Genomic DNA, 25,628 nt, shown 5'->3' with positions numbered 1-25,628 from the left:
CAGCTGCTTATCCTGTGGAATCATGCACAGTATTCACAATCGAGTGGGGTTTGAGGTTGCAGTCAGTAATGCAAATACATTCAGCATCACTAAGGCTGGTTGCCCTTGCTGGAGTGTAGTCAGTCACCCAGGTTACAGATGTTTCTGGTCTGAAAAAGCTGTTTGGACATGTGCTTTTTTGAGAATCTGAAAAGTGGATTAGAAATGTGTCAGATTGTAAAAGTACTTATCACTTGCCAAAAAAAAGAGTAGTAAGTGTGCTTTCAAATTGGCAAAGAAATTTCGTTTTCTGACTAATATGAAAACATGACTCTGTGTGCAAAGAGGAATTACAGGCAGAGATTTATTGCGTATTGCTCTGGTAATTTTACAGTTGCATTAGTAGGAAAGGGGGAGCTATTTTTTGTGCAGAAGCAGACTCTTAGCACACACCCAGCTGCTTACCCTGTGGAATCATGCACAGTATTCACAACCGAGTGGGGTTTGAGGTTGCAGTCAGTAATGCAAATACATGCAGCATCATTAAGGCTGGTTGCCCTTGCTGGAGTGTAGTCAGTCACCCAGGTTACACATGTTGCTGGTCTCAAAAAACTGTTTGGACATGTGCTTTTTTGAGAATCTGAAAAGTGGATTAGAAATGTGTCAGATTGTAAAAGTACTTATCCCTTGCCAAAAAAAAGAGTAGTAAGTGTGCTTTCAAATTGGCAAAGAAATTTCGTTTTCTGACTAATATGAAAACATGACTCTGTGTGCAAAGAGGAATTACAGACAGAGATTTATTGCGTATTGCTCTGGTAATTTTACAGTTGCATTAGTAGGAAAGGGGGAACTATTTTTTTTGTGCAGAAGCAGACTCTTAGCACACAGCCAGCTGCTTATCCTGTGGAATCATGCACAGTATTCACAACCGAGTGGGGTTTGAGGTTGCAGTTAGTAATGCAAATACATTCAGCATCACTAAGGCTGGTTGCCCTTGCTGGAGTGTAGTCAGTCACCCAGGTTATAGATGTTTCTGGTCTGAAAAAGCTGTTTGGACATGTGCTTTTTTGAGAATCTGAAAATTGGATTAGAAATGTGTCAGATTGTAAAAGTACTTATCACTTGCCAAAAAAGCAGTAGGAAGTGTGCTTTCCAATTGGCAAAGAAATTTCGTTTTTTGCCTAATTTCAAACCATGACTCTGTGTGCACACAGGAATTGTTTTTAGATATTTAATTTGTGAAGGTGTTATTGTGATTTTCACTTGTAGGAAAGGGGTACTTAGTATTTTAAGATTTGAAAAGATCATAAAAAATGTAGAATTATATTTAAATAAAATAAAGAATTTTTTTTTTAGTTTTTTTCAGGTATTGCTGAAGAGCAGTGAACAAAATTTAAGATGCCTACAAAATCCAGACTAAGGAAAAACCACAAAAAAAAACTATATTTGAAGACAACTGGAGGACCTAAGTTAGCTGGAGATGCTCATGTTGGGAAAAAGAGAAAGCCTTCTGGTAAGCAGACAAAAGATTTTTTAAAGAACATCTTCAAAAAAAGGAAAAATGTACAAAATGTCTGTACTGGAAAGAATGTTTTAAATAGAAAAGAACAGGAAAAAATTGAGCATTTAGTTAATGCAAATATACCTTCAGAAACAATAAAGATTAATTTAAACAGAAAAACAGCGTTTAAAGAGATACGTAGAAAAATGTTTCAGAGAAGAGTTATGTCCAATTTGATAAAGGATGTGAAGAAATATAAGCAAAAGGCTAAATTTTATAGGAGAAAAAAAGAAATTGAAGCCATTGCAGCTAAGGCTTTAGAATTAAAAAGGAAACTATTCATTTTAATTTTGAATAGGATGCGTACATTAGATAAAATGGTTAATGTACTGAAATCACAAACCAAAAGAAAAAGAGAAGTGAAAAGAACAAACTTTTGTAAAGTGTTTTTAGGAGAATGGATGCATAGTACAAGTAGTGAACCTTTTTTTAATGAAGAGATTTATTTTCAAAGTAATAGTTTGCTGCATGCAGTTGACACCAGAGGTCGTGCTTACGAAGTGAAAAATGGTTGTATAATGGAGAAGGAGAAAATGGTTCCAAGAGATGAGGTACAAGTGATGGCGGATGAGGCTATGGGGAGACGTCCTAAAGCCCCAGTGTACACTTGGAATTGTAGTAGTATTTGCACTGTGCGTCAGGAATCTATTGATAAATTTCGTGAGTTTCTAAGAGAATATAGTAAAAAAAGTGTAAAACAGAAGATTAAGGTGCTTCAAAGTCTAGATCCATGCAGAGTGAGAGAGAATACTGGTTTGCAGGGTCATTCTCTGGCTTGTCTATCTAGAAAAGTGTGTAAAAGTGTTTTTCATCATTTTAGGATGCTGGCTGTTCATCATACTGAAATGAGAAAGTTTGTGAGACGTTGTATTTTGCTAAAAGTCCAGCAATAAAGTTAGATGAATTGAATAGGGCTCTGTTCCGTAGATCGGTATCAGATGTAGAGAAGGTTATTGATGAAATTCAGTTTTGTTACTTTGGTCCTGAACAAGACAGTGCAGAAAAGGACACAGTAAATGAGGAAGAAGTGGAATAGAATGTAGAACCCTCTGTACGTAAGACATTTAATGAGCACATAACAAAATTTGCAATAATCTCTAATGAAAGACCAAATATTACTTGTATTTGTTGCCGCAGAACTCATTATAGAAAACAAAACAGGTATGTTGATCTCTACAGAAAAAGTGAAAATGAAGATAATTATAAGTGGAAGGATTTTGCCACATATATATTTCTTGAAAATTGTTTTGAATTGGGTGAAGATCAGCGTATTTGTAAATACTGTTACAACAAATTAGAAGAAAATAGAATGCCGACCAGAGCTGTACATAATAATTTAGAATTGGATGCTATTCCTGCCGAACTTTCTGAATTAAATACATATGAGTCTATACTTATTCAATGTGTTCATCCGTTCCAGACCATAGTGCGTATGGAGCCAAAAACTGGTAAATTACCTCCTTCAGATTTAGTAAGAGGTTTAAAAGGAAGAGTGGTGTATTTGCCCTTGGATTTGAAAAAAAATATGGAAACTATTAATGCAGATACTTTGGAAACTGAACCATTAGTTATTCTGGTTAATGGTGTACCTACAAAGAATAAGAAGATTTGGCAGGAGCTGGTAGATGTACGGAAAGTACAAAGAGCAAATTTTTATTTGAAAAGGAATAACAAATGGTATGAATCAATTTATATAGAAGAAGAAGAAGAAGATTTACAAGAAGACACAGAAACACCAACTGGACAAATTGAAAAAGTGGACAAGTCAAAGGAAGAAGAAGTCTATGAACATTTTAGCATACATCCTCTTCATTCAAAAGAAGTTATGGGAGACAATATTGATCTGTTTCAGATGAAGAAAGCAAAAGGAACTCCTGTGAGTGTATGGGAGGAGAGCTTGGAAGCTCGATGTTTTCCACAGCTGTTTCCTACAGGAAAAGGAGGACGATACGATGAACGTCCAGAACAGATTCCAGCTTCTGAGTATCAGACTACAAGACTATATGCAGAAGATCCAAGATTTCGACAAAGTATTCCTTATTTATTCCATCTTTTATTTGAAAGCGACTTGTCCGCATTATCATATGCAGTAAATCACATTTTAAAAAGTGGAGTACATTTACAAAATGTGTCTGCTAAGGATTTTATGGAGAAAGTGCAGCACCGAGATGATCATTTGGAAACACAACTGATCAATCTGATGGCTTGTCAGCGTGGGACAAATGAATATTGGTACCGACGCCATGGTGAATTAAAATGCATGTTACGAAATTTAGGAACACCAACATGGTTCCTTACTCTAAGCTGTGCTGAGTACGCTTGAGATGATTTACTGGATTTTCTACGAGAGGCAAATTCAAACATTAAAAACATCGAGTACAAGACAGCTGGAGAACTGTGCTTATTGGATCCGGTTAATGTTTGCAGATATTTCAATCATAGATTTGAGGCTATGATGTCCTTCATCTGCAATAAAAAAAATCCACCTCTTGGAGAAGTAGAGGATTTCTTTTGGAGAAAAGAGTACCAGGCAAGAGGTGCTCCTCATATTCATATGCTGTTGTGGATCAAGGATGCCCCAAAGTTTGGAACAGATACTGATGAAGCAGTGCTATCTTTCATTGAAGAATATGCAACATGTGCTATACCAAAAAGCACAGAAGAGAAAAAGTTAAAGGAGCAAGTTTTACGTTTCCAAAGTCATCGGTGTGGAAAATACTGTTGACGGAAATACAAGAGCAAAGATAAATACTACACTAAATGTCGATTTGGATTTCCTAGACCTGTTCTTTCAAATGGAAGAGTAAACAGTTTTATGTCATCTGTGAGACATACTCTTACAAGAAAATCACCTAAGAATACCTACAACCTTAAAAGAAAAGAAGAATCAAAAAATATAAATGACTACAACCCAGTCATTTTATCCATGTGGAATGCTAACATGGATATACAGTATGTAGCTGACAATTCCATTGCTGTTGCTCGATATGTAACGTCTTACATTACTAAATCAGAAAAAACTGAATTGAAGGAAATGTGGGAAGAGATTTCTCACGAGAAGACTGTCAGTAAGAAGCTGTACAGTTTCAGTTTAAAGATGTTATCGCATCGAGAAATTGGATCCTACGAATGTTCAGATAGGTTATCTTCTGCAAGTCTCTACTCGAAATCAAGAAGAATAATTTGGGCAAGTTTAGGCCTTGCAGCAATGAGAAATCGGGTACTGAAATCTGTTGGAGAAATTGAATATTTGGCCGAGAATGACCCAGAAAGTACAGATATTTTGAAATCAAACATGTTGGACACATATTATCCCAAGAGAAGTCATCATCTGGAGAACATGTGTCTCTATGAAGTGCTGCAGAACTACATTTATTCACGGAAAGCCGCAGAAGACATCAACAATGGAAAATATAAAGTCATTGGTGAGGAAGGGGGTTTGGTGAAGCAAACAAAAGGAAGTTTGATAAATCACAGGAAGCTGAGTTGCGACACTACTGACAAAAAGGAATTTTACTACTTGGCTCTTTTACAGCTGTTTAAACCATGGCGTACAGAGGACGAACTACTGGGAGAATTTCAAAGCTATGAAGATTCATTTAATGCTTGCAAAGACAGCATACAATGCAGTACATTCACAACTAATGTGGAAATGTTAAATTAAGAAATTGAACAGGAAACTACAATTGCAGCTGAAGTAGCTAGAGACAGTTCTCAAGACAGCCAAAGTTCAGGAACACTCAGTCAAGATCCCCTAGGACAACCAATCGTTGAAAATGAAGCTGCAATAGCCATGAATGAAGTGGAAACGGCTATGAATCAAGCTCAAGAAGAATTTATAGACTTACCAAATTTGGAAAGACAACTGAATGAAGAGCAGCAACAAATTTATGAAGAAATCAGAAACAAAATTGATCACGGATTACTACATGAAAAAAAAGAGTGCTCATGCACATCATTTCATCCAATCAGGATGTATGTAAGCGGACAAGCTGGAACTGGAAAAAGTTTCCTAATAAAAGTCATCAGAAGCTACCTACAGCAAAAAACGGATTCTACTTTGTCTTGTGTGGTTACTGCTCCAACTGGGTTAGCAGCATATAACATAAAAGGAATCACCTTACATCGTTTGCTAATGTTACCAGTGGAGCATGAGAACAAAATACAATACCACAAGCTAACTGGAGAAGCATGCTTGGAAGTTTCAAGAGTATTGAAGAAGATGCAAGTTCTCATTATTGATGAGGTGAGCATGGTATCAAACTTAATGCTTGCCTTTGTGCATTTAAGAATGCAGCAAACTCTAAGGACAGACTATGACGTGTTATTTGGTGGAAAACATGTCATAGTTTTTGGGGATCTTCTACAGCTTACTCCAGTTAAAGGACAACCAGTGTTTAATACTGTGACACATGAAGACACAAAGAAGTCATTGGGAAGCATCGGTAATGCAAATATTTGGTCCTTCTTTGAGTACAAGGAACTTACTACTAATATGAGACAAGCAAACGATGAAGAATATGGAAGTATTCTGAAAGATATCAGAATTGGACTACTCACTGAAGCTGGCACAAAAGCATTACAGAGTCGGTTGCTACATAATTTATTTCCAAAGGAAGAAATAGTTGCAGAGAAGATATACAAGAACATTGCAGAAAAGAAAAGTGTAATCTGCTTAATGCCAACTCTACGTGAATGCTCAATATTCAATGAGGAGCTTTTGAAATTGGAAAAGGAAGATATCAGGAAATTGGAAGCAGTGGACAAAATTCAGGATGGAAGAATTACTATCACATTAACAGGCAAACTGAAAAATAAATTGGATTCACTAGAGAAGAACATTTCCAAAACTGCTGGATTAGAAAAAAATCTATATGTTTGCATGAACTGTAGAGTATTTTTGAGGAGAAATTTGGATGTTGAAAAAGGTTTAGTTAATGGAGCTATGGGAAGAGTTGTGGGTTTTATTAATTATCAGAAAAAAGATGGAATTGAATGTTTAAAAATAAAATTTGATTAGATAGAAGAAGTTATAGACATTTGTCGTTGTACTGTTCGTTTTATGCTTGTGAAAGACTTATATGTACAAAGGAAACAGTTTCCGTTTTCTCTAGCATATGCTGTAACTATTCACAAGTCTCAAGGATTGACTGTAGATTGTGCATTTGTGAACATTGGTTCAACTGTGTTCAAAGAAGGTATGGCTTATGTAGCTTTGTCACGAGTGAAAACATTATCTGGTTTATTCATGATAGACTTTGATGATTCAAAAGTTAGTGCTGATGCAAATTGTGTAAAGGAGTACAATAGATTAAGAAGAACCTATGCTCCTCATTTAGGTCAGTATCCTGTGTTAGAGAAACGTGTAGTTTCTCGTAAAAGGAGAATTGAGAATATCTGTAATGAGGATGTAGAGAGGAGGAAAAAAAAGAGGAGTGATGTAATTGCAAGCAAAAAGAAAAAGGAAAATGAAGAAGAGGTTGTAGGATGTCATTTTGAAAATAGCTCTGGTGTCAACTGCTACGCTAATGTAGTGCTGAATGTTGCATTTTATCTGGAAAGTTTGCAAGAGCAGATAATAGTAAATCAGAGAAAAAGATTCTGTTCTGAGTTGAGTCTCCTTTTCCAAAAGCTGAGTAATGATAAAACTCAAATAGAAAGTGCTACTGAAATTAGAAAACTTTTAGATGTATGTTCAGGATGTACACAGTTTTCTCAAAATGTACAGCAAGATGCACAGGAATTCTTGATGTATTTTCTTCAGGTACTGGAAGAAGAAGGGGTTCCCATTGAAAATATGTTTGGTGTCTCTTATAAATGGGAACATAGTTGTGAAACCTTTTACAACATATGTGGCTCTAATGTTGATTCTGAAAGGTTTATTTATTTAACATTGCCAGAATAAAACAGTCACTTTTGCTAAATTAGTTAAAGATGCTAATCATAGCATGGAATGCGGTGAGTGTAAATCTGACATGTTTTCAACGTTAATTTTAAAGGAATACGGACAGTATGTAATTTTAATGATGCAATGATGTAGAGCTGATGGTTCAAAATTGGATACTTTAATAAAGAAATTTACAGGACAGCAATTATCAATTTCAGGAAAAACTTTTGGAACAGTTGCAATTATTTTCCATGATGGACCTACTGTAACTTCTGGTCATTACACAGTTTATCTAAAATGTAAAAAAGGCTGGACAATGTGTAATGATTGTCAATTGGTTTTTAAGCAACGTTTGCCGTTTGATTTAGCAAATTCCTATCTAATCTTCCTGAAACCTAAATTTTAGAGAGAATTGGCAACATCTGTACAAAACAATTTTACCATTTTATTGGATTACCATTGGAATTTTCAAATTTAAAGATTTTTAAAATTATCATTCGGCCTAAAGGAAAGGTAACCAATTGTATTGTGGACTTATATAATTCTTAATTAATGTTTCAGAAAACAACATTTTAGAGAGAATCGGTAACATCTGTACAATTTAAATTTTTGTATTTTATTGGATTACCGTTGGAAATTTAATCAAAAAAGATTTTTAAAATTACCATTTGGCCTAAAGGAAAGGTATCCAATTGTATTGTGGACTTAATTAAATCCTAATTAATCTTTCGGAAACCAAAATTTTAGAGAGAATCGGTAACAGCTGTACAATTTAAATTTTGGAATTTTATTGGATTATCGTTGGAAATTTAATCAAAAAATAATTTCAAAAATTAACATTTGGCCTAAAAGAAAGGAAACTAGATGTATTGTGGATTTATTTGAGGTATATTATTTTTGAGATTATGCTTCTGTAAGAAAATTGTCAGACGGTATTTTTTAGAAATAGTTTTTGTTATTAGATGATATTTTTAATGAATAATATTTTGCATTTCGATAATGTTATGTTTAACTGAGAAGAGATTCTAGGCTTTTTTTAAACAATCTTTGAGATTGTTATTTTTTTTTTGCCCGCTGTTAAGTGATGAATGCAATTGCTTTCACGATTTATAGTGAAATGCAATATATTCTGAAAACAGCAAAAAAAAGGCAAAAAATTGTTTTGGGAAAATATGTAAATATGTGTACTGTATTATAAAATGTTTTATTAAATATTAATAGTTTTTTTTTTTTTTCAGATTGAGAAAGAAAATTTTCGAAATCTTGAACCATTTTTATAGCAATTAAAATTATATTTTAATTAATAAATAATTTTTTGAGTGGGTATGGTAAGTCAGAAATTTCATGGTCCCTTTTTTCCACTTCTCCACAATCACATTTTCAGTTTTTCATTGTAGTCTCTCAAGGACCTTGTAATGTGATAATTGATTTTTAGTGTTTTTAAAAAAAAAAAAAAAAAAATTACGCGTACCGTACGCGTACGGTAAAAAAAAAATCAAAAAAAAGTTTAAAAAAATATATAAAAAAAAGTTGAAAGGTAAAGTTGGCTCTTAAAAGAGCCGTTGTGTTCGTACAGGGACAGAGGAAAGAAATAATGGGAATATTAGTCGGTAGGACAAATGTGCTGGTCTATTTTATTGTTAACTAGGGCAACACTGGTCTCCCTATGACAAATTAGACCATAACAAGTGGTGCACCGCATTGTAACCCTCGCAAACCGATGGTTAGTTTCCAGAGGACCAGAAAAAGGAGATGCTCCCCCCACAGATGAAGGGCTCAGCTGACCTGCCGAAGATGGACTCGGCCCTGCAGATGATGGACCAGGCTGAGCTGCTGTGGATGTGCTTGGTTGACTTACTGAAGGGTTTCCTCCAGTATGTCGAGCATATGTCCTACCGTGTACATCATGAAGGTGTCTCAACATAGTGTGATTCCCGAAGGAATACTTCTTGTTAGGATTCCCTCTTGAAAGTACACGGTCACAAAGCTTACAAGTCACTAAAGGTGCATTTACCTTTTTCTTGCCCTCTGGAAAAGAAAAATACTCCCATAAGAAAGAGCTCTTTTGTTTCCTCCTTCTCTGCCTCATGGTAGTGCTGCTAGCCTCACTCTCAGAAGAGGTCTGCTGTTCTGCCATCGTATCACAAAGACAACTCAGCTCCTTCTCCTAAGGGATCACAAGCAGAAATGAGCGGAATGGGTGTGGTGTAGGAGAGTTCTAGAACTGAAAGTAGTAAAAACCAATCAAAAGTGTTGTTTCTTGATCACATGACCCAACGTGCGCGTACGTTACGCTTACGGTGCGCTTACGGAGCGCTTACGGTAAAAGTACGCATGCGCGTAAAAAAGACACGCGGACGTGCGCATGCGCAAAACAGGCACGCCCCTTCACTTCCGCGTAACATGCGCGTGCAGCGTACGCGTTACGCGCCGCGTGCGCGTGACGCACGTCTACGCAAATTGCGTAACTGAACGCAAACAGCGTAGAAATCTAACGTACTAGACATGCGCTTCCCGTACGCGCACGTTAAAAAAATATTTAAAAAAAAAAAGAAAAGGGAAAAAAAGATTCACTATGTTATACTACTAAATCTTACCTGTTTAGTTTAAAAAAAAGGTAAAAATAAAAAATATATTGTAGAATTTTTAAAATTTAACCATAGTCTTTAAAAAAGGATATAAAATTAAAATAAAAATATGTAAAAAACATTGCAAAAAAAAAAAAAAGGTAAATATAAGAATTAGCATTTAAAAAACCTTGCAAATTCACTGAAAAAACCATGGGTTTCACACACGTTATAGTTAGGAATTAGCATTTAAAAAACCTTAGAAATTCAATGAAAAAACCAAAGGTTTCACACATGTTATAGTTAGCTGGACATTTCACTCGTAAAAAACCAATGAAATTCTCCCGTTATAGTTAGTTCAGCTAACTATAACTCGCGCGCCCGCAATGCACTGCTGATGACGTCACATATTACATCACTCATGACATGGTCAGTGACATCACTCATGACATCACTGATGACATCACCGATGACATCATCCTTGTGATAGAGTGGCAGACCTCCTCTCACCCTAATATAACCTTTGATACAAACATTCAAAAATAGAGACTAAAATTTTCAAAACAATGGACATTCCAATACCAGTTACAACAACCTCTTCAGTAATTCTAAGATCCACATACACATCCACTCATTCACCAACAGTCCTATACAGTCACTCATACATGTACTCACTCATCATATGTACTCATACACCTATACATCCTGTTACACAATGCCACTCATCCATAGAGTTACTCACACACAAAGTCACTCATGCTAATAAAGAATCAAACATACATTTATTTGCATATACAGTTATACACACACCACCACACCTAATTCTACGGAAACTTACACATACTTAGTCTTTTAAACGGTCACTTATAGAAACACATACTTATTCATACAGGAACTCTTTCAATCTCTCACCCTCACATATACTCACTTATATACACCAATAGTCACATATACTAGTTTAAAAGACATGTAGTTACTCATAAAGACACTATTGAGACAGTCATTCACTCACTAACACACCCATACACACACTCATCCACCCATACAGTCCTGCACACATGCTGTCTTCAACACATACAAAGAGTTTATCACTCATTCATGCACCTATGCACTACGTAATACCCCTCACCGAACCATGCAGACACTCAGACTGATACTCAAAAAAACAACTAATGACCTATATAGACACCCATGTAGCTACTCACCAACCCATGCAGCTACTTATACACAAAGTGAGAGACTGATACAGATATTTACATATTTAAACATTACTCAGTAAGCCATGTATTCACTATGAAACACTTAATCAGTCAGTTACACAATCAATTTTTCAAAAACAAATCATCCATTTAGACACTTATATATCCATTTATTCTTCCATCGACCTTGAGATATACATATATAAAACATATTTAATTTTCAGAAATACACACATTCACTGGATGATGTCATCAGTGATGTCATTTGAGATGTCATCAGTGATGTCATGAGTGATGTCACTGACCATGTCATGAGTGATGTAATATGTGACGTCATCAGCAGTGCATTGCGGGCGCGCGAGTTATAGTTAGCTGAACTAACTATAACGGGGGAATTTCATTGGTTTTTTACGAGTGAAATGTCCAGCTAACTATAACATGTGTGAAACCTTTGGTTTTTTCATTGAATTTCTAAGGTATTTTAAATGCTAATTCCTAACTATAACGTGTGTGAAACCCATGGTTTTTTCAGTGAATATAGTTATAGTTAGGACCGTGTTTCCATAGGAAATCCGCAACATTCTACATTTTCAAAATAGATGGGGCGCTCCGCTCCGCTCCTACCCTGAAAGTCTGAGGGGGATTCGTAAAGCGGGGGCTGAGAAAAAAGGGGGGTCCCAAAACGCGTTTTCCCCATGCATTTTTCCATAGGGACCTTTAGTCCAAGGTACAGCCCGAACGGCTGAACAGAATTACTTGAAATTTGGCAAAGAGGTAGTCCTCAGGTCAGGCATGTGCCTTTTGCATATATGGTGTCAATCTGTTCAGTAGTTCCTGAGAAAATCAAAAGTAAAGTCATATACATATCTGGGCGGAGCCTAACCACACATCTCATCGTGAGATCTGATTGGCTGTCAGTACTTCATCCAAGAAGTGTTGGCAGCCATCTTGGGACCAATATACATGATAGCACCTCATTAAAAAGCATTGCAGTTAATAGAAGGTTTTAAGACTTTAGTTACATTATAAATCATTTGTTGATCGTACCATACTCATTTTAGGAATTGTGGTGTGTTCTAAGGTGATTTTACAATGTGAAAAAGCCTTCTGCTGTGATGTCACGAACCATGTTTGAGAGAAACAGGGGTGGGGGAATCATATCGCCCGACGCCCGAACCATGTTGTTTATATTGATGGGCAAGAAGATTTATTGTCTATTTATGTCCGACGGACATGTAGACATGAATCACGTTTTAATCACGTTAAAACAACAGGCTGTGGGCACTCTGAAGCTTGCAGAGAGCCTTTGGCGGCATCTGATTGGCTAGCAGCCCATGACTGGGCTCTAGCCAGGGATTGGCTGGGGGAGTGAAAAGTCACTCAGCCTCTGCAAGCAGTAGTCCGTGGCCGCCACAAGGCTTGCAATAAGCATTCAGGTAAAATAAGCAGTTTTGCCCGCTTGAATTGTGTGATATTGTGACGGAGGTGCTGCAATTTTCTTTTATTTATATTTTTAGCAACCGTGCGTGGGTAGATTAATTAGTACAAAAGCCTAGGCCTGGCCCGCCTCGGTGCCTCAGATGAGGACGTCAAAAAAGCGTATCGCAAGCAGGCGCGCTGCGCTACCACCGCTTCATGGGGGAAACACCCATTACAATGAATTCAGATTCACGCGCTGCCATCGCAACGCGGGTTTAACATCGCGGGTCCAGAGCCTTCATACCGCAGATGGAAACAGATCTGCAGATTAATGCTTTCGAAAGAGACATCCGTTGGTGACTTACAATTTATAACTTAAAGTCCTAATATAGAATAGTGAACTATTAACTTTCAGCCCAGAACTGCATAAACACACCGACAAATATACATTACAAAATTGATTAATGTTGCAAAGAGGGTACATTTGGCGAAAAAACGATTCTTATTATTAAAGGAAGCTTCCAACTTTGCTGTTTCTTTTTCGACTCTGCGTTTGTGCTTCTCCACACCAAGCACTCTTAAACTACTGCCTACCAGTATGGGTGACATGTGACTCCTACACTTTCACTCCTTTGGCTTATGGGCAATAAAACATTGTCGCACACGGCGCAGCCAGCACTAAAAGCTTTCGAAGCACCTGCTGCAGCGTTTCTTTCCGCCGGCAATTACCAGGCCTCACAGAAATGTGTAGGAAACTTGTGTGATGAATTACCATCCTGGAAAGAGATCCGTGTTTTGTATAGTTGAGGTTGTGACCTCGGTGAAGTTAGTGCAGAGGGTTAATATGCCTGCTGCAAAGAACATGTACGAAGTCGATTACAGAGTGCATAGGATGGAAACAGATCTGCAGATTAATGCTTTCAAAAGAGACATCCGTTGGTGACTTGCAATTTATAACTTAAAGTCCTAATATAGAATAGTGAACTATTAACTTTCAGCCCAGAACTGCATAAACACAACCGACAAATATACATTACAAAATTGATTAATGTTGCAAAGAGGGTACATTTGGCGAAAAGATCCGTGTTTTGTATAGTTGAGGTTGTGACCTCGGCGAAGTTAGTGCAGAGGGTTAATATGCCTGCTGCAAAGAACATGTACGAAGTTGATTACAGAGTGCATGGGATTTGAACAGATCTGCATATTAATGCTTTCAAAAGAGACATCCGTTGGTGACTTGCAATTTACAACTTAAAGTCCTAATATAGAATAGTGAGCTATTAACTTTCAGCCCATAACTGCGTAAACACACCGACAAATATACATTACACAATTGATTAATGTAGCAAAGAGGGTACATTTGACGAAAAAACGATTCTTATTATTAAAGGAAGCCCCCAACTTTGCTGTTTCTTTTTCGATACAACTTACCGATTCGCAAGGAACGTAGGGCTCACGTCTGGCCAGCTGCAAAAGTGAGGGGGAAATGGCAGGAGGCACGCTGGCTGACACCTTTTATATCCCACCCATACGTTTTTACAAGGGTGACGGTAAATTAGTACATTACGTTTGGTTTGAAATGTACGTATTTTGTGGGAATAAATACACAGCCAAGGGTGACGGTAAATTAGCATATTACGTATGGTTTGAAATGTACGTATTTTGTGGGAATAAATACACAGCCGAAAAAAATGGAAAAAAAGGGGAATAGAAATAAAAAAATTGCCGTCAGGATTAAGGGGAGGGGGCGCAGGGGGGCAGGGACGCGATAATATCGCTTGACAAGTTTTCCTTTAGCATTATTATTGCACAGCATTCAATGGTTTACTGATTTTAATAAAGCAAAGATATATTAATGTTTCTCTGTCAGCCGGAGCCCTTAGGTTTGATGTGGAACGGGGGTAGGGGTAGGTGGGACAAGTGGATTTTACAGGACATGTAGATCTCAGTGGCATTTTGTCCCTTGGACAACTAGATTATTTGGAAAATTCCACACCCCTGAAATAAAAGACCGGCATTGCGCCGGAGGCAACACCCCCTCCTTGCAGCACTCTGCAAACGCGCCTCCTGGCCAGTTGTAAGTTGAGGAATTAATTCCCCTTCAATACTGAGGGTCCCTGAGAGCCAACTAGCCCAACAGGTATCTCTAGTATGCGCCAGGGAGCTGTGTTGCAGACAGGTGTTCTGAGGCCATGCCCCTTTTTACACCTCCATGCAACGCAGCTCTGTGGCGCTTACTGGAGGTACCTAGTGGGCTAGTTTGACCCTAGGGACCCTTAGGATTCAAGGGGACTTAATCTCTCAACTCAGAACACCTCTCAACTTGCACACGTTAACTCTCGCCCCGTCCCCTCCCTTCACCACTGTGTAAACACGCCCTGTGGCCGTTTTTAGTTGGGAGATTCAGTTCATTCGAATCCTGAGGGTCCCTAGGGTCCAACTAGCCCACTAGGTACCTCCAGTATGCGCCACAGAGCTGCGTTGCAGAGAGGTGTAAAAAGTGGCACAGCCTGGACCACCTCTCTGCAACGCAGCTCAGTGGCGCTTACTGGAAGCACCTGGTGGGCTAGTTAGCCCCCAGGGGCCCTCAGGATTGAAGGGGAATTATTTCCCCAACTTAAAACGCGCCACAGGGCTTGTTTGCACACGTTAGCTCAGGCCTCGTCCCCTCCCTTCACCACTGTGTAAACACGCCCTGTAGCTGTTTTTAGTTGGGAGATTAAGTTAATTTGAATCCTGAGGGTCCCTAGGGTCCAACTAGCCCACTAGGTACCTCCAGTATGCGCCACAGAGCTGCGTTGCAGAGAGGTGTAAAAAGTGGCACGGCCTGGACCACCTCTCTGCAACGCAGCTCAGTGGCGCTTACTGGAAGCACCTGGTGGGCTAGTTAGCCTCCAGGGGCCCTCAGGATTGAAGGGGAATTATTTCCCCAACTTAAAACGCGGCATAGGGCGTGTTTGCACACGTCACCTCAGGCCCCATCCCCTTCCTTCCCCACTGTGTAAACATGCCCTGTGGCCGTTTTTTAAGTTGGTAGATTAAGTCCCCTTGAATCCTGAGGATCCCTAGGGGCAAAATAGCCCACTAGGTACGTCCAGTAAGCGCCATTGCAGAGAGGTGTAAAAAGGGGCACAGCCTGCACCACCTCTCTGCAACGCAGAGCAGTGGCACTTACTGGAAGCACCTGGTGGGCTAGTTGGCCCCCAGGGACCCTCAGAATTGAAAGGGAATTATTTCCCCAACTTAAAACGCGCCACAGGGCGTGTTTGCACACGTCACCTCAGGCCCCGTCCCCTCCCTTCACCACTGTGTAAACGTGCCCTGCGGCCATTCTAAGTTGAGAGATTAACTCCCCTTGAATCCTAAGGGTCCCTAGGGTCAAACTAGCCCACTATGTACCTCCAGTAAGCGCCACAGAGCTTACTGGAGCCATTCAAAGGGGATTCGACAAAAATTCGACCAAACTATGCAAGAAACCCCCCTCACAGTTAATAAAAAACACATCCACCGCCGGATGTGTAATACTTTTTATTTTACTCTCTGGAAAGGAGACGAACCTCACTTGAGAGTCACAGCGTGCTCCTGGCTGAGCCCAATGCTGTGTTACACCCACCAGTGCCCGCCGATTGCCTCACACCTCTGTTTTGTATTCCCCCAGCTAGCGCGTATGCTATGACACTCTCTAGCCCATGTGCACTGTAACACCACCCCGTGAATATGTCATGCCACACTTGCCTTCGCACTGGTTATATTGCCCCATCTAACTTGCCTTCCTCGATGTGTATGTTATAACGCACAGTGCTATGCCATACATATTACAATCTGGGATCCATATCTTTGTCACAGTGCATATGCAACGATACACTCCCCAGCACATATTTTATATTACAACTTTAGAGACAAGTTATGTTACACAACACTGCCCTGTGCATATTACACTCCAAGGCGCATATCGCATAGCACACGCTAGTGCCTGTGCTATCTCGCGCTCTCCAATGAATCTGTCATTGCGCACAATGTATTGCATATTATATTTCACGCCCCGGTTCATCTTATATCACACTTTTTGGTGCATAGTTTATACCATATACTACATCTAGTTTTCATTTTCAATCGTGCTCTCAGGACTATGTGCTATATAACACTGCGTCCACCTACCCTTTTCACGGGCATTACATTTTGCGATGGGGGTGGAGGGTGTTTCTGCCAAGTGAGCCCGGAGTCACAGTCACAAATGTCCACTTCTTCCTGAATAAAAGTGAGATTATGCTGCATACTTGTTCATATTTTAAGTATTTCGCACAGACACACATTTTAAAAACAATAACGTTCCTAATACCCACCTTCTCTGAAAAGTTAGCTTGCTGCCCCATCCACCTCCTGCCTATCCTCTGTTGTCTCAATACATGGACTAGCCTCCTTCCTCCTGCCATGCATGGTCTGATGTGCTGCCACTGCCCTCCATTTAGCATGATGTACCAGTCCACTCCTCCTGCCCTCCATTGCCGAATTCTATGGCCCATCATTGACCTCCTGCTTAACCTCTGTGCTTAGCTTGCTGCCCCTATTCTCCTTCCCCCTGCCCTCCGATGTCTTTGTGCATGCCCCTGCTCCATCCTTTTTGCCCACTATGTTCCATGGACCTGCCACTCCTATCTACTCTGAGTGTTCTGTTGAGCTGCCACTCCCCTCCCACCTGTCTAGCATTGTCAGATGACTGTAACCTGTCCCTGCCACCTCCAACCTGCCTGTCCACATGCCATGCCCCTATCTCCTTCCTCCTGTCCTCCATGGTCCATTTTACTGCCACACCCTTCTGCCCTCCCTGATCTGTTGTGCTGCAACTGCTCCTCCTGCCTGCCCCGCGCAGTCTGTTGTGAGGCCCCTTCCCCTGAACTCTCTTGTCTGTGCCTGACCTCCATGGTCATCTTGCTGCTCCTGCCCTGCCACCTTGCCCCCAGCCCTCTGTTTCCATGTGCAAACCCCCTATTCCCTCCCTCCTGGCTTGTCTGTTCCATTGTAATGCCCCTGATCCGTCCCTCCTGCCCTTTATGGTCTGTTATGCTGCAGCTTTCTCTCCTGTCTGTCCATTATGGTCAGCTAGCTACCATTGCCTCTTTCCCATCTGTTCTCTGTTGTCCATGTGCATGGTCCTGTCCCCTCCCTATTGCTTTCTATGGATTGTTGTGCTGCACAGTCAGTGTCGAGTCTATGGACCTCAGCAACTGCCGTTGGTCAGCCAGCGAAGAAAAAATGCCCTCCAAGTATGCCTCCATGTTGTGCAGCACTTGGCTGTGGCCATGGAGGACATTAAGGATCGCAGCCTGACCAACCTGCAACTGCCGCTGGATGTCCACAGACTCGGCATTGGCGGCAGCAGTGGAGACATGGGCAGGGGGTGCGGTGCCTGGCAGGAAGGAGACATGTGGTGACCGTGGACGTTGGGAAGGGACACGAGCAAGTGGGAGGCGGCTGATGGCAATGGAGGGGGCGGGGTGCGATGTTGTGCCGCTGTCAGCTGGTGGTGCAGCCTCCGCCCACTCGGAGAGATCATCCTCGGACCCGTCGGCTTCATATTCGGTGGTGCCAGTGGACAGGTCCTCAGCCTCACTCTCCTCCGCCTCTGTACCACTCAATGTGCCAGCCACGATGTCAACGCTGGCACTGATGCTCGGTCCCTCCGCTCCATCTGTGCTCATGTCTCCCTCCGTGTCCCCCGACGATGCTGTGGGCAAGGTGAAGACACAGCAATTAATCACACACCTGTATACATATGTCACATGAGTCCAATCTACGTAGGTTACAGTGCATAGCCTGAAAAGTAAGATCAGTAACATCTACAAAACAAGGTACAGATGTAGGGCATGCAACACACAGTTGGTTGACCCACCATGCCAATGAAAATCCATGGAGAGCATGACACAATAGCAAATGACATGAAATGGAGTTTGACAGAGGAGCCAGGCCCTGGGGACAATCCAGCACTGCATCTGCACCACACAGCGTTGCCGACAATAGGGATGAGGAGGGACCAAATCCATGAGCTTGAGGCACATGCTGCATAGGTAATACTGAAAACATGCCCAACATGACTGGCTCACTGCACCTTGAGTGTATGTCCAGCCAAACATCACACACTGGCCAGAACTAGCAAGGAGATTTCAGGTTTTGACATGTAGGCTTGCCCCGCACCAACCCCCTACATGAGACAATCTGTTGAGACACAGGTGGCACGTACACCTCTTAGTCTGGGTGAAATACACAGGGGATGCATAAATGCAAGATTGGACGCCAAATACCCGAGGTGCACCTGTCCAAATAATCATATACAAATGGCCAGCATCAGATGATTGTAACAAGACACACAGGCACTGGCCACTGTGACTATGAACAAGGAAAATCAGGTCAGGCTCTACAGTGGACACTTGTACTACATTTCACGTCAATATACATGGTGCCAGGGGACAATGGCACAGAGCACAACCTATGCTGTAGACACTGAGAGTGTCCACGTTTTGTGATGACACACATGACACCTCGGAAAATATGCCCCAGGGGACAGTAGTGGCAACACAGCTCCATGGTCCTGAATGGGAATGACTGCAATACAAGCCACCATCCCTGCACTATGCGTATCGCACACTCATGCACATCATGTCACAGGCCACAACATAGGACATGCGCACTGTAAGGCATGACACTTGTGAGACTAACTCCCATGTCTGGACTCAGCATCAGTGCCAACTGACATGGAACCCACATGTACTGAACTGGACAGGGCACAGGCAAGGTCCCAAAACCGGTTACACACCACCCCCACACATGATGCTACAGGCATAGTTCACGTGGAGAAAGTGCCAGCCTAGTTAACCTTGTGAAGGAGTGACTACACACAGACCAGGGAACACATTGCAAGGAGGGGAAGGGAGGCAGGAGAGCACAGCTAAACAGTGGGTAACTGGATCTGCACAGCACCTTTAAACCCTGGCAGTGTATCCATGCAACTGTGCACTTACAAATGCTGGTAAAACACAACAAGCACACATGTACCTACCCCCTTCCTGCTGCTGCATCTCCTGTAAGCGCCTCTCCAAGTCTGGAAAGACCACCGGCAGCACACGCTTGTGGATGTGGCTCAGTCAGCGGCGCCCGCGGTTCTTATGGCTCTCAGGTGAGTCCCCCTGCAGGACCCGTGCGATCCTCCACGTCCAGCACCGGATATCCTGGCAGCGTTTCCTCACCTGGGACAGGTGCCGCTTCCGACCATCCGCACTCCTCACGGCGCTGACGGCGGTCAGCCATATCTGCTCCTTGGCAGAGGCGCCTACCTGTGAGGATGAACAAGTGACACTACATCAATACACCTGGCACATGTCACAGAGACACATATTAGAACACATTTATTGTTTACAACAAGGCATAGTATGCATCCAACGCATTGCACCTTTGTCATAGGGACATGATCCTCTGGGGAAGGGCAAAAGCAGTATGTGCCATTGAAAGGACACAGGTGGAATGAGGGCAACTACACAATCAATGATCCAGGCTCACACTGTGCATCACAAGCTACACCAGGATAATGTGCAGCACCTCTAAGCAGTCACATGCCACAGGCCACTGAAGCTACCGCAGCAGAGTACACAGACACACACAGGCACAGGACATTTGCCTGCCATTGCCAAATGCAGCGACAAACCTCACTCTGCACATGTGCCACTAGACTGGGGGGGGCTCACAGGTGTGGGGCTGGCTCTGCACGTCAGACACACAGCACTGCTCCCAGCTCACATCACATGGCCAGGGTATATCCATCCCTCATGCAGCTGGGGTGCTACACTCCACATATGCACCCACCCACATGACAGGGGACTTACACACACACCCATGTCCAGGGTACGAACACATCATGTGGACACTCTCAGCACAGGTACACAGAACTAACACACATCTGTGGGTACAGTCACCTGTTACACTGGGCTGACCACATAATCACATGAGGACTGTAGAGGCAACATTCCCAGGAGGATAAGACAGGCAGAATGTGGCATGCACCATGCAGTGATTGTCACAGTAAACACGAGGATGGCAGACATGCACCACTGCATGCTCTGGCTGGGAGACATCAGGCATTCCCCCCCGGGACCCCCCCTACAGTACATAGCATGTGTGAGACACCTGGACACAATGCCAGAAGTCACAGTCACAAAAAAGGGACACAGTCTGTGCCAGTGGACTCTGCACTCACCTGATACCCTGAACGCCCATACAGCATGGGGTACTGTGGGAGGATCACATCCAGCAAAGCCATGTTCTCCTCCAGGGTGAAGGGCTGTGACCTCTCCACAGACCTTGACATGGTTCCAGGGAATCAGTAGCAGCAGCTGGGTCGTGGAATCCAGAGATGTGCAGGCAAGTGCTCCCTCATGGGACCTGGCTGCCTTATATCTGCCTTGCTGGCCTGTTTCATGCACAGGAGTACAGAGTGATTGGTCACTCACATTTGCATCCTATGTTTCCTCCAATCCCTTCAAACCTAGCACAGTCAGTGGGTTCTTATTGTATTTTTTTCTTCAGCATGATGTCAACCCCAAAAGACATTGCAACAAAGTAGATTCATTCCAACTGACTTCTGCTGTGCACCTTCGAGAACAAATTCAAACTTTAAACTTGGTCTCCATGACAACCAGCATGCATGTAGGCCTTAATACTTGTCCCTCAAGTGTCCCCTATGTAATTTTGAGCTTCACACACAGGTACGGTGCGTTCCGGGGCCCTAGGGCACCCCAAATGCATAGCAACGGCCCGTACAGGCGTGTGTACGGGCCGTACCACTATGAGTACGCATACACAAGAACACCCATAGTGGTACGGTCCGTACACACGCCTGTACGTTCACTATCACCATGGGTGTCCTCGCGTATGCGTACTCGTAGTGGTACGGCCCGTACACACGCCTGTACGTTCACTATCACCATGGGTGTCCTCCCGTACGCGTACTCGTAGTGGTACCGCCCGTACACATGCCTGTACGCTCACTATCACTACGAGTACGCATACGCGAGAACACCCATGGTGATAGTGAACGTACAGGTGTGTGTACGGGCCGTACCACTACGAGTACGCATACGCGAGGACACCCATAGCGATAGTGAACGTACAGGCGTGTGTACGGGCCGTACCACTACGAGTAGGCATACGCGAGGACACCCATAGTGATAGTGAACGTACAGGCGTGTGTACGGGCCGTACCACTACGAGTACGCATACGCGAGGACACCCATAGTGATAGTGAACGTACGCACGCGTGTACGTGCTGTACCACTACGAGTAAGCATACGCGAGGACACCCATAGTGATAGTGAACGTATGCACGCGTGTACAGGCCGTACCACTACGAGTACGCATACGCGAGGACATCCATAGTGATAGTGAACGTACGCACGCGTATACGGGCCGTACCACTATGGGTGTTCTCGCGTATGCGTACGCATGGTGGTACGGACCATACACACGACTGTATGCTCACCATCACTATGGGTACACATACGTCAGCACTCCCATAGTGATACGGGAATGTACACAGGCCCTCTTAGCAAAAGTACGGTGGTTTTCACACATCACAGTGGTGACAGGCAGCACACAGGAAGGAATAGGGCTGACATACTTGTCCATGGATGGACATCAAGGCATTGTCTGGCCAGTACTACATGTGTGGGGCACAGGTGTGAAAGGCTGTGATGTGGCACATTACTCCTGAGTCGAGAAGGCACCAGATGTATGATGAGATGTGTACACATGTAAAGTGTGATGGTGCAATGTGTGCCAGGCATGCCCTTGACTCCTTTGACATGTGTGCATGTCGTACTGCACACTTGGGATGAGCGTCACTGGCATGGCATGGACACCAACACATGGAAGTGTCCCCTGAGGCCCAATACAGGGGTTACCACACCTGACATGTCACTACACACGGTGCACGATGTGACTCTGTCATGTATGTGTGGGGGATTCGCATTAGCTTGATGTTAGAGCTCCCTCAAAAGCTGCAGCTGTTGCAGCAACCAACATGTGTCTGTGTGTGGATTGACATTGTACACTGTTCCGCACACCATGCCACATGTGGTATCGGATGTGAGGTGCGTATGTATGCATGGGACACGGAGTAGCGTAACAAGGACATGTCTGCATCCTCTCTATGAATGTGTGGTGAGTCATCACATGTACACCTTCATGGCAAGGTGTGTGGGCTGTCCTAGTGTAATGTCATGTGACCTGTGGCTCTAGTGTTCCGCTACCAGTCTCTGAAATCGACATCCTACTTCTGCTGATGTGTGGATGTATGTCACTCCTGTCTTGCGTCTGGCTGTTCACTTACACTGGGCCACAGCTAATCCCATGCCATGGCATGTGGAGGTTCACAATCTCCGTGTGTAGCTGGGTCTTGGTAGGAGTGTCACCTGTCAGCCATATGTATCCAGGGCATGTGGCACATACCTGACTCCGTATGTAGCATATGTGTATAGACAGATTAACATGTGCTCAGTACAAATAAATTGTTGTTGTGGTGCACTCACTCTTCCTTGTCACTTCCAAATTACTGCAGAGCGCCACCTCTTCCCCGACCAATTCCGGACTTGGCTGCCGTGCGGGAGAATGACTGTATCCGGTGCTACCGCTTCCCACAACGGTTGATTCTGGAGTTGACGGCGAGACTGGCACCACACCTGCAACCGCTGCACAGGTATCCTACGGCACTGACACCCAAGCTGAAGGTAATGGCAGCCCTACATTTTCTTGCCACGGGTACCTTTCAAAATACCATAGCTCATGTTGGTGGCATGTCCCAGAGCATGTTCTGCCGTGTGCTGCATGATTTCTTAGAGGCCATGTTGATTCACCTGGATGACTTCATCCATTTCCCAACCCCTGAAATGTTGACTGGGGTCAAGCGTGGATTCTATGCCCTGGGAGGGATGCCCCATGTCATTGGGTCCATAGATGGGACACATGTGGCTTTGGTACCACCACAGGCACAGGAGGTAGCGTACAGGAATCGCAAACACTACCATTGCATCAATGCCCTTGTGGTGTGTCTGTCCAACATGGTGATTTCACATGTCTGTGCTCGTTTTCCAGGATCAGCACACGATGCCTACATCATGAGACGTAGCAGGGTGCCTGAAATGATGACGCAGCTGCGCAACGAACGAGCATGTGTTGTTGGTGGGTACAGTCTGTCTGTCCTGTATTTTGCGTAGACTTCCAGCACGACCGCTTCTCCTGTCCTACTTATGTCCATGTGCTTTCCATGTAGGGGACGCTGGCTATCCCAACTTGCCATGGCTGATCACACCTCTCCGCAACCCCATCACGCCGGCCCAGCTCCGCTACAACACCGCCCATGGCCGGAAAAGGCGAGTGATAGAGAGGACGTTTGGCCTCCTGAAGACCCGATTCCGATGCCTCCACAAGACCGGCGGCTCCCTCCCATATGCCCCGGCGAAGGTCTGCAAAGTCTTCATGGTCTGCTGCATGCTGCAAAACATGGCAGTTGAGAAAGCTGTGCCACTCATCCTGGATCAAGATGACCAGGACCATCCACCCGTGGAGGACGAAGGCCTTGGCAATGGGGCTAGTGATGTGGAGGATGTGGAGCCGCAAGAGGACATCCGGACTCGGCTCATACGCGACTTCTTTGCTTAGTGGTGAGTACCAGTGTCTGAGTGTGCACGCATTGGTCCCCGTGTGGCTGTGTTGCGATGTGTGTCTCCATCTGCATGTATGGCACGTGAGTCAGAGGTGTGTGTGGATGTGTCACTGGAGTGATGGTGCCAGTGATGAGTGTATTTCCCCATCATAATTGTGACATAGCATGTTGTCATCCATCCATGTGTCGAGTACATGCACATGCAAGTGGATGTGCTTTTTGTGGCTGACTTCTTGTGTGTCTCTCTTCCCCAGGTACTTGCGCATGCCGTCTGCTGCTTGCATTGTTGTGGCACTGCTATTCCTCATGGGCACGTCATCGTGTGCTGAGTCAGCGTTACACGCACGGACAAGTTTGGAAGTCTCCTTAGGGTAAGGGATGCATCAGGGGTGTATTGGGTGGGGCAGTATGCACACTGCCCCTGTCGATGTTTGTTTCCTCTGCAGACATGTTGCATCACCATGGTACACATGACATGCAGATGGGTACACCTGAATAGATGGTCAGACTTGTTGACAGTCATCAGTGATGGGATTGTGGAATGTGATGATGGCATCAATGTGTGTAACACTGCCCTCGGACACATACGGTTTGCATTGGCTTGACATGGTGTGGGACTTCCACATCAGCGGATCTATGGTGTATGGCAGTCTCTCCGTGAGCAGCAGGGGGTGTTTAGCTGTTAGCCGACACTTGTGTGCCAGTTCCATGGCTATCACGCATTTGGGCTGCAGAAGGGGGGTGCCAGTGTTGGACCCACATGTTACTCCACATGACCCATTCATGTGTACTCCGACTTGCCTCTGCAATCCCACATACATGACTAATAAAGGTGTCCCTATGCCTCCAAGGTGCCTTTTTCTCTGTCAATGCTGGTGTGTTGCCACGGTGCATCCGGCATGTCTGGCATGGTTTTCCGTGATAGTGGCTGTGTGTCTATGTGTAGAGTAGCAAGATGCAAGCTGTTTGTGTGGGATTAGACCGTGTATTGTGCATGATGTCCATGACTGTGTGGGTATTGTGACATGTGCCATCCCCATGCATCCAACGTTGGCCAGGCCACCATTCTCTGCATCCACCTGACTCAAGCTTGCAGGACATGGTTCTGCCACCTGTCTACACATACCTGGGTGCCCCCCAGGACACTCGACATGATCCCTGACCTCTGCGCATGACTGTTGCTGTACTCAATATGTCTGTCGGCACGGTTGTGCGGCCACCCCCTCAGCTGGCTTGGCCTATCACGGGTGTGTATGGTGCTCCATGTCTGTCTTGCCTAATACACTGTGACCCGTGTGTCCTGTGCCGG

The sequence above is a fragment of the Triturus cristatus genome, chromosome 8, assembly GCF_964204655.1.
Source record: "Triturus cristatus chromosome 8, aTriCri1.1, whole genome shotgun sequence".
NCBI classification, from domain to species: domain Eukaryota; kingdom Metazoa; phylum Chordata; class Amphibia; order Caudata; family Salamandridae; genus Triturus; species Triturus cristatus.
Note: the sequence above shows the minus strand (reverse complement) of the source record.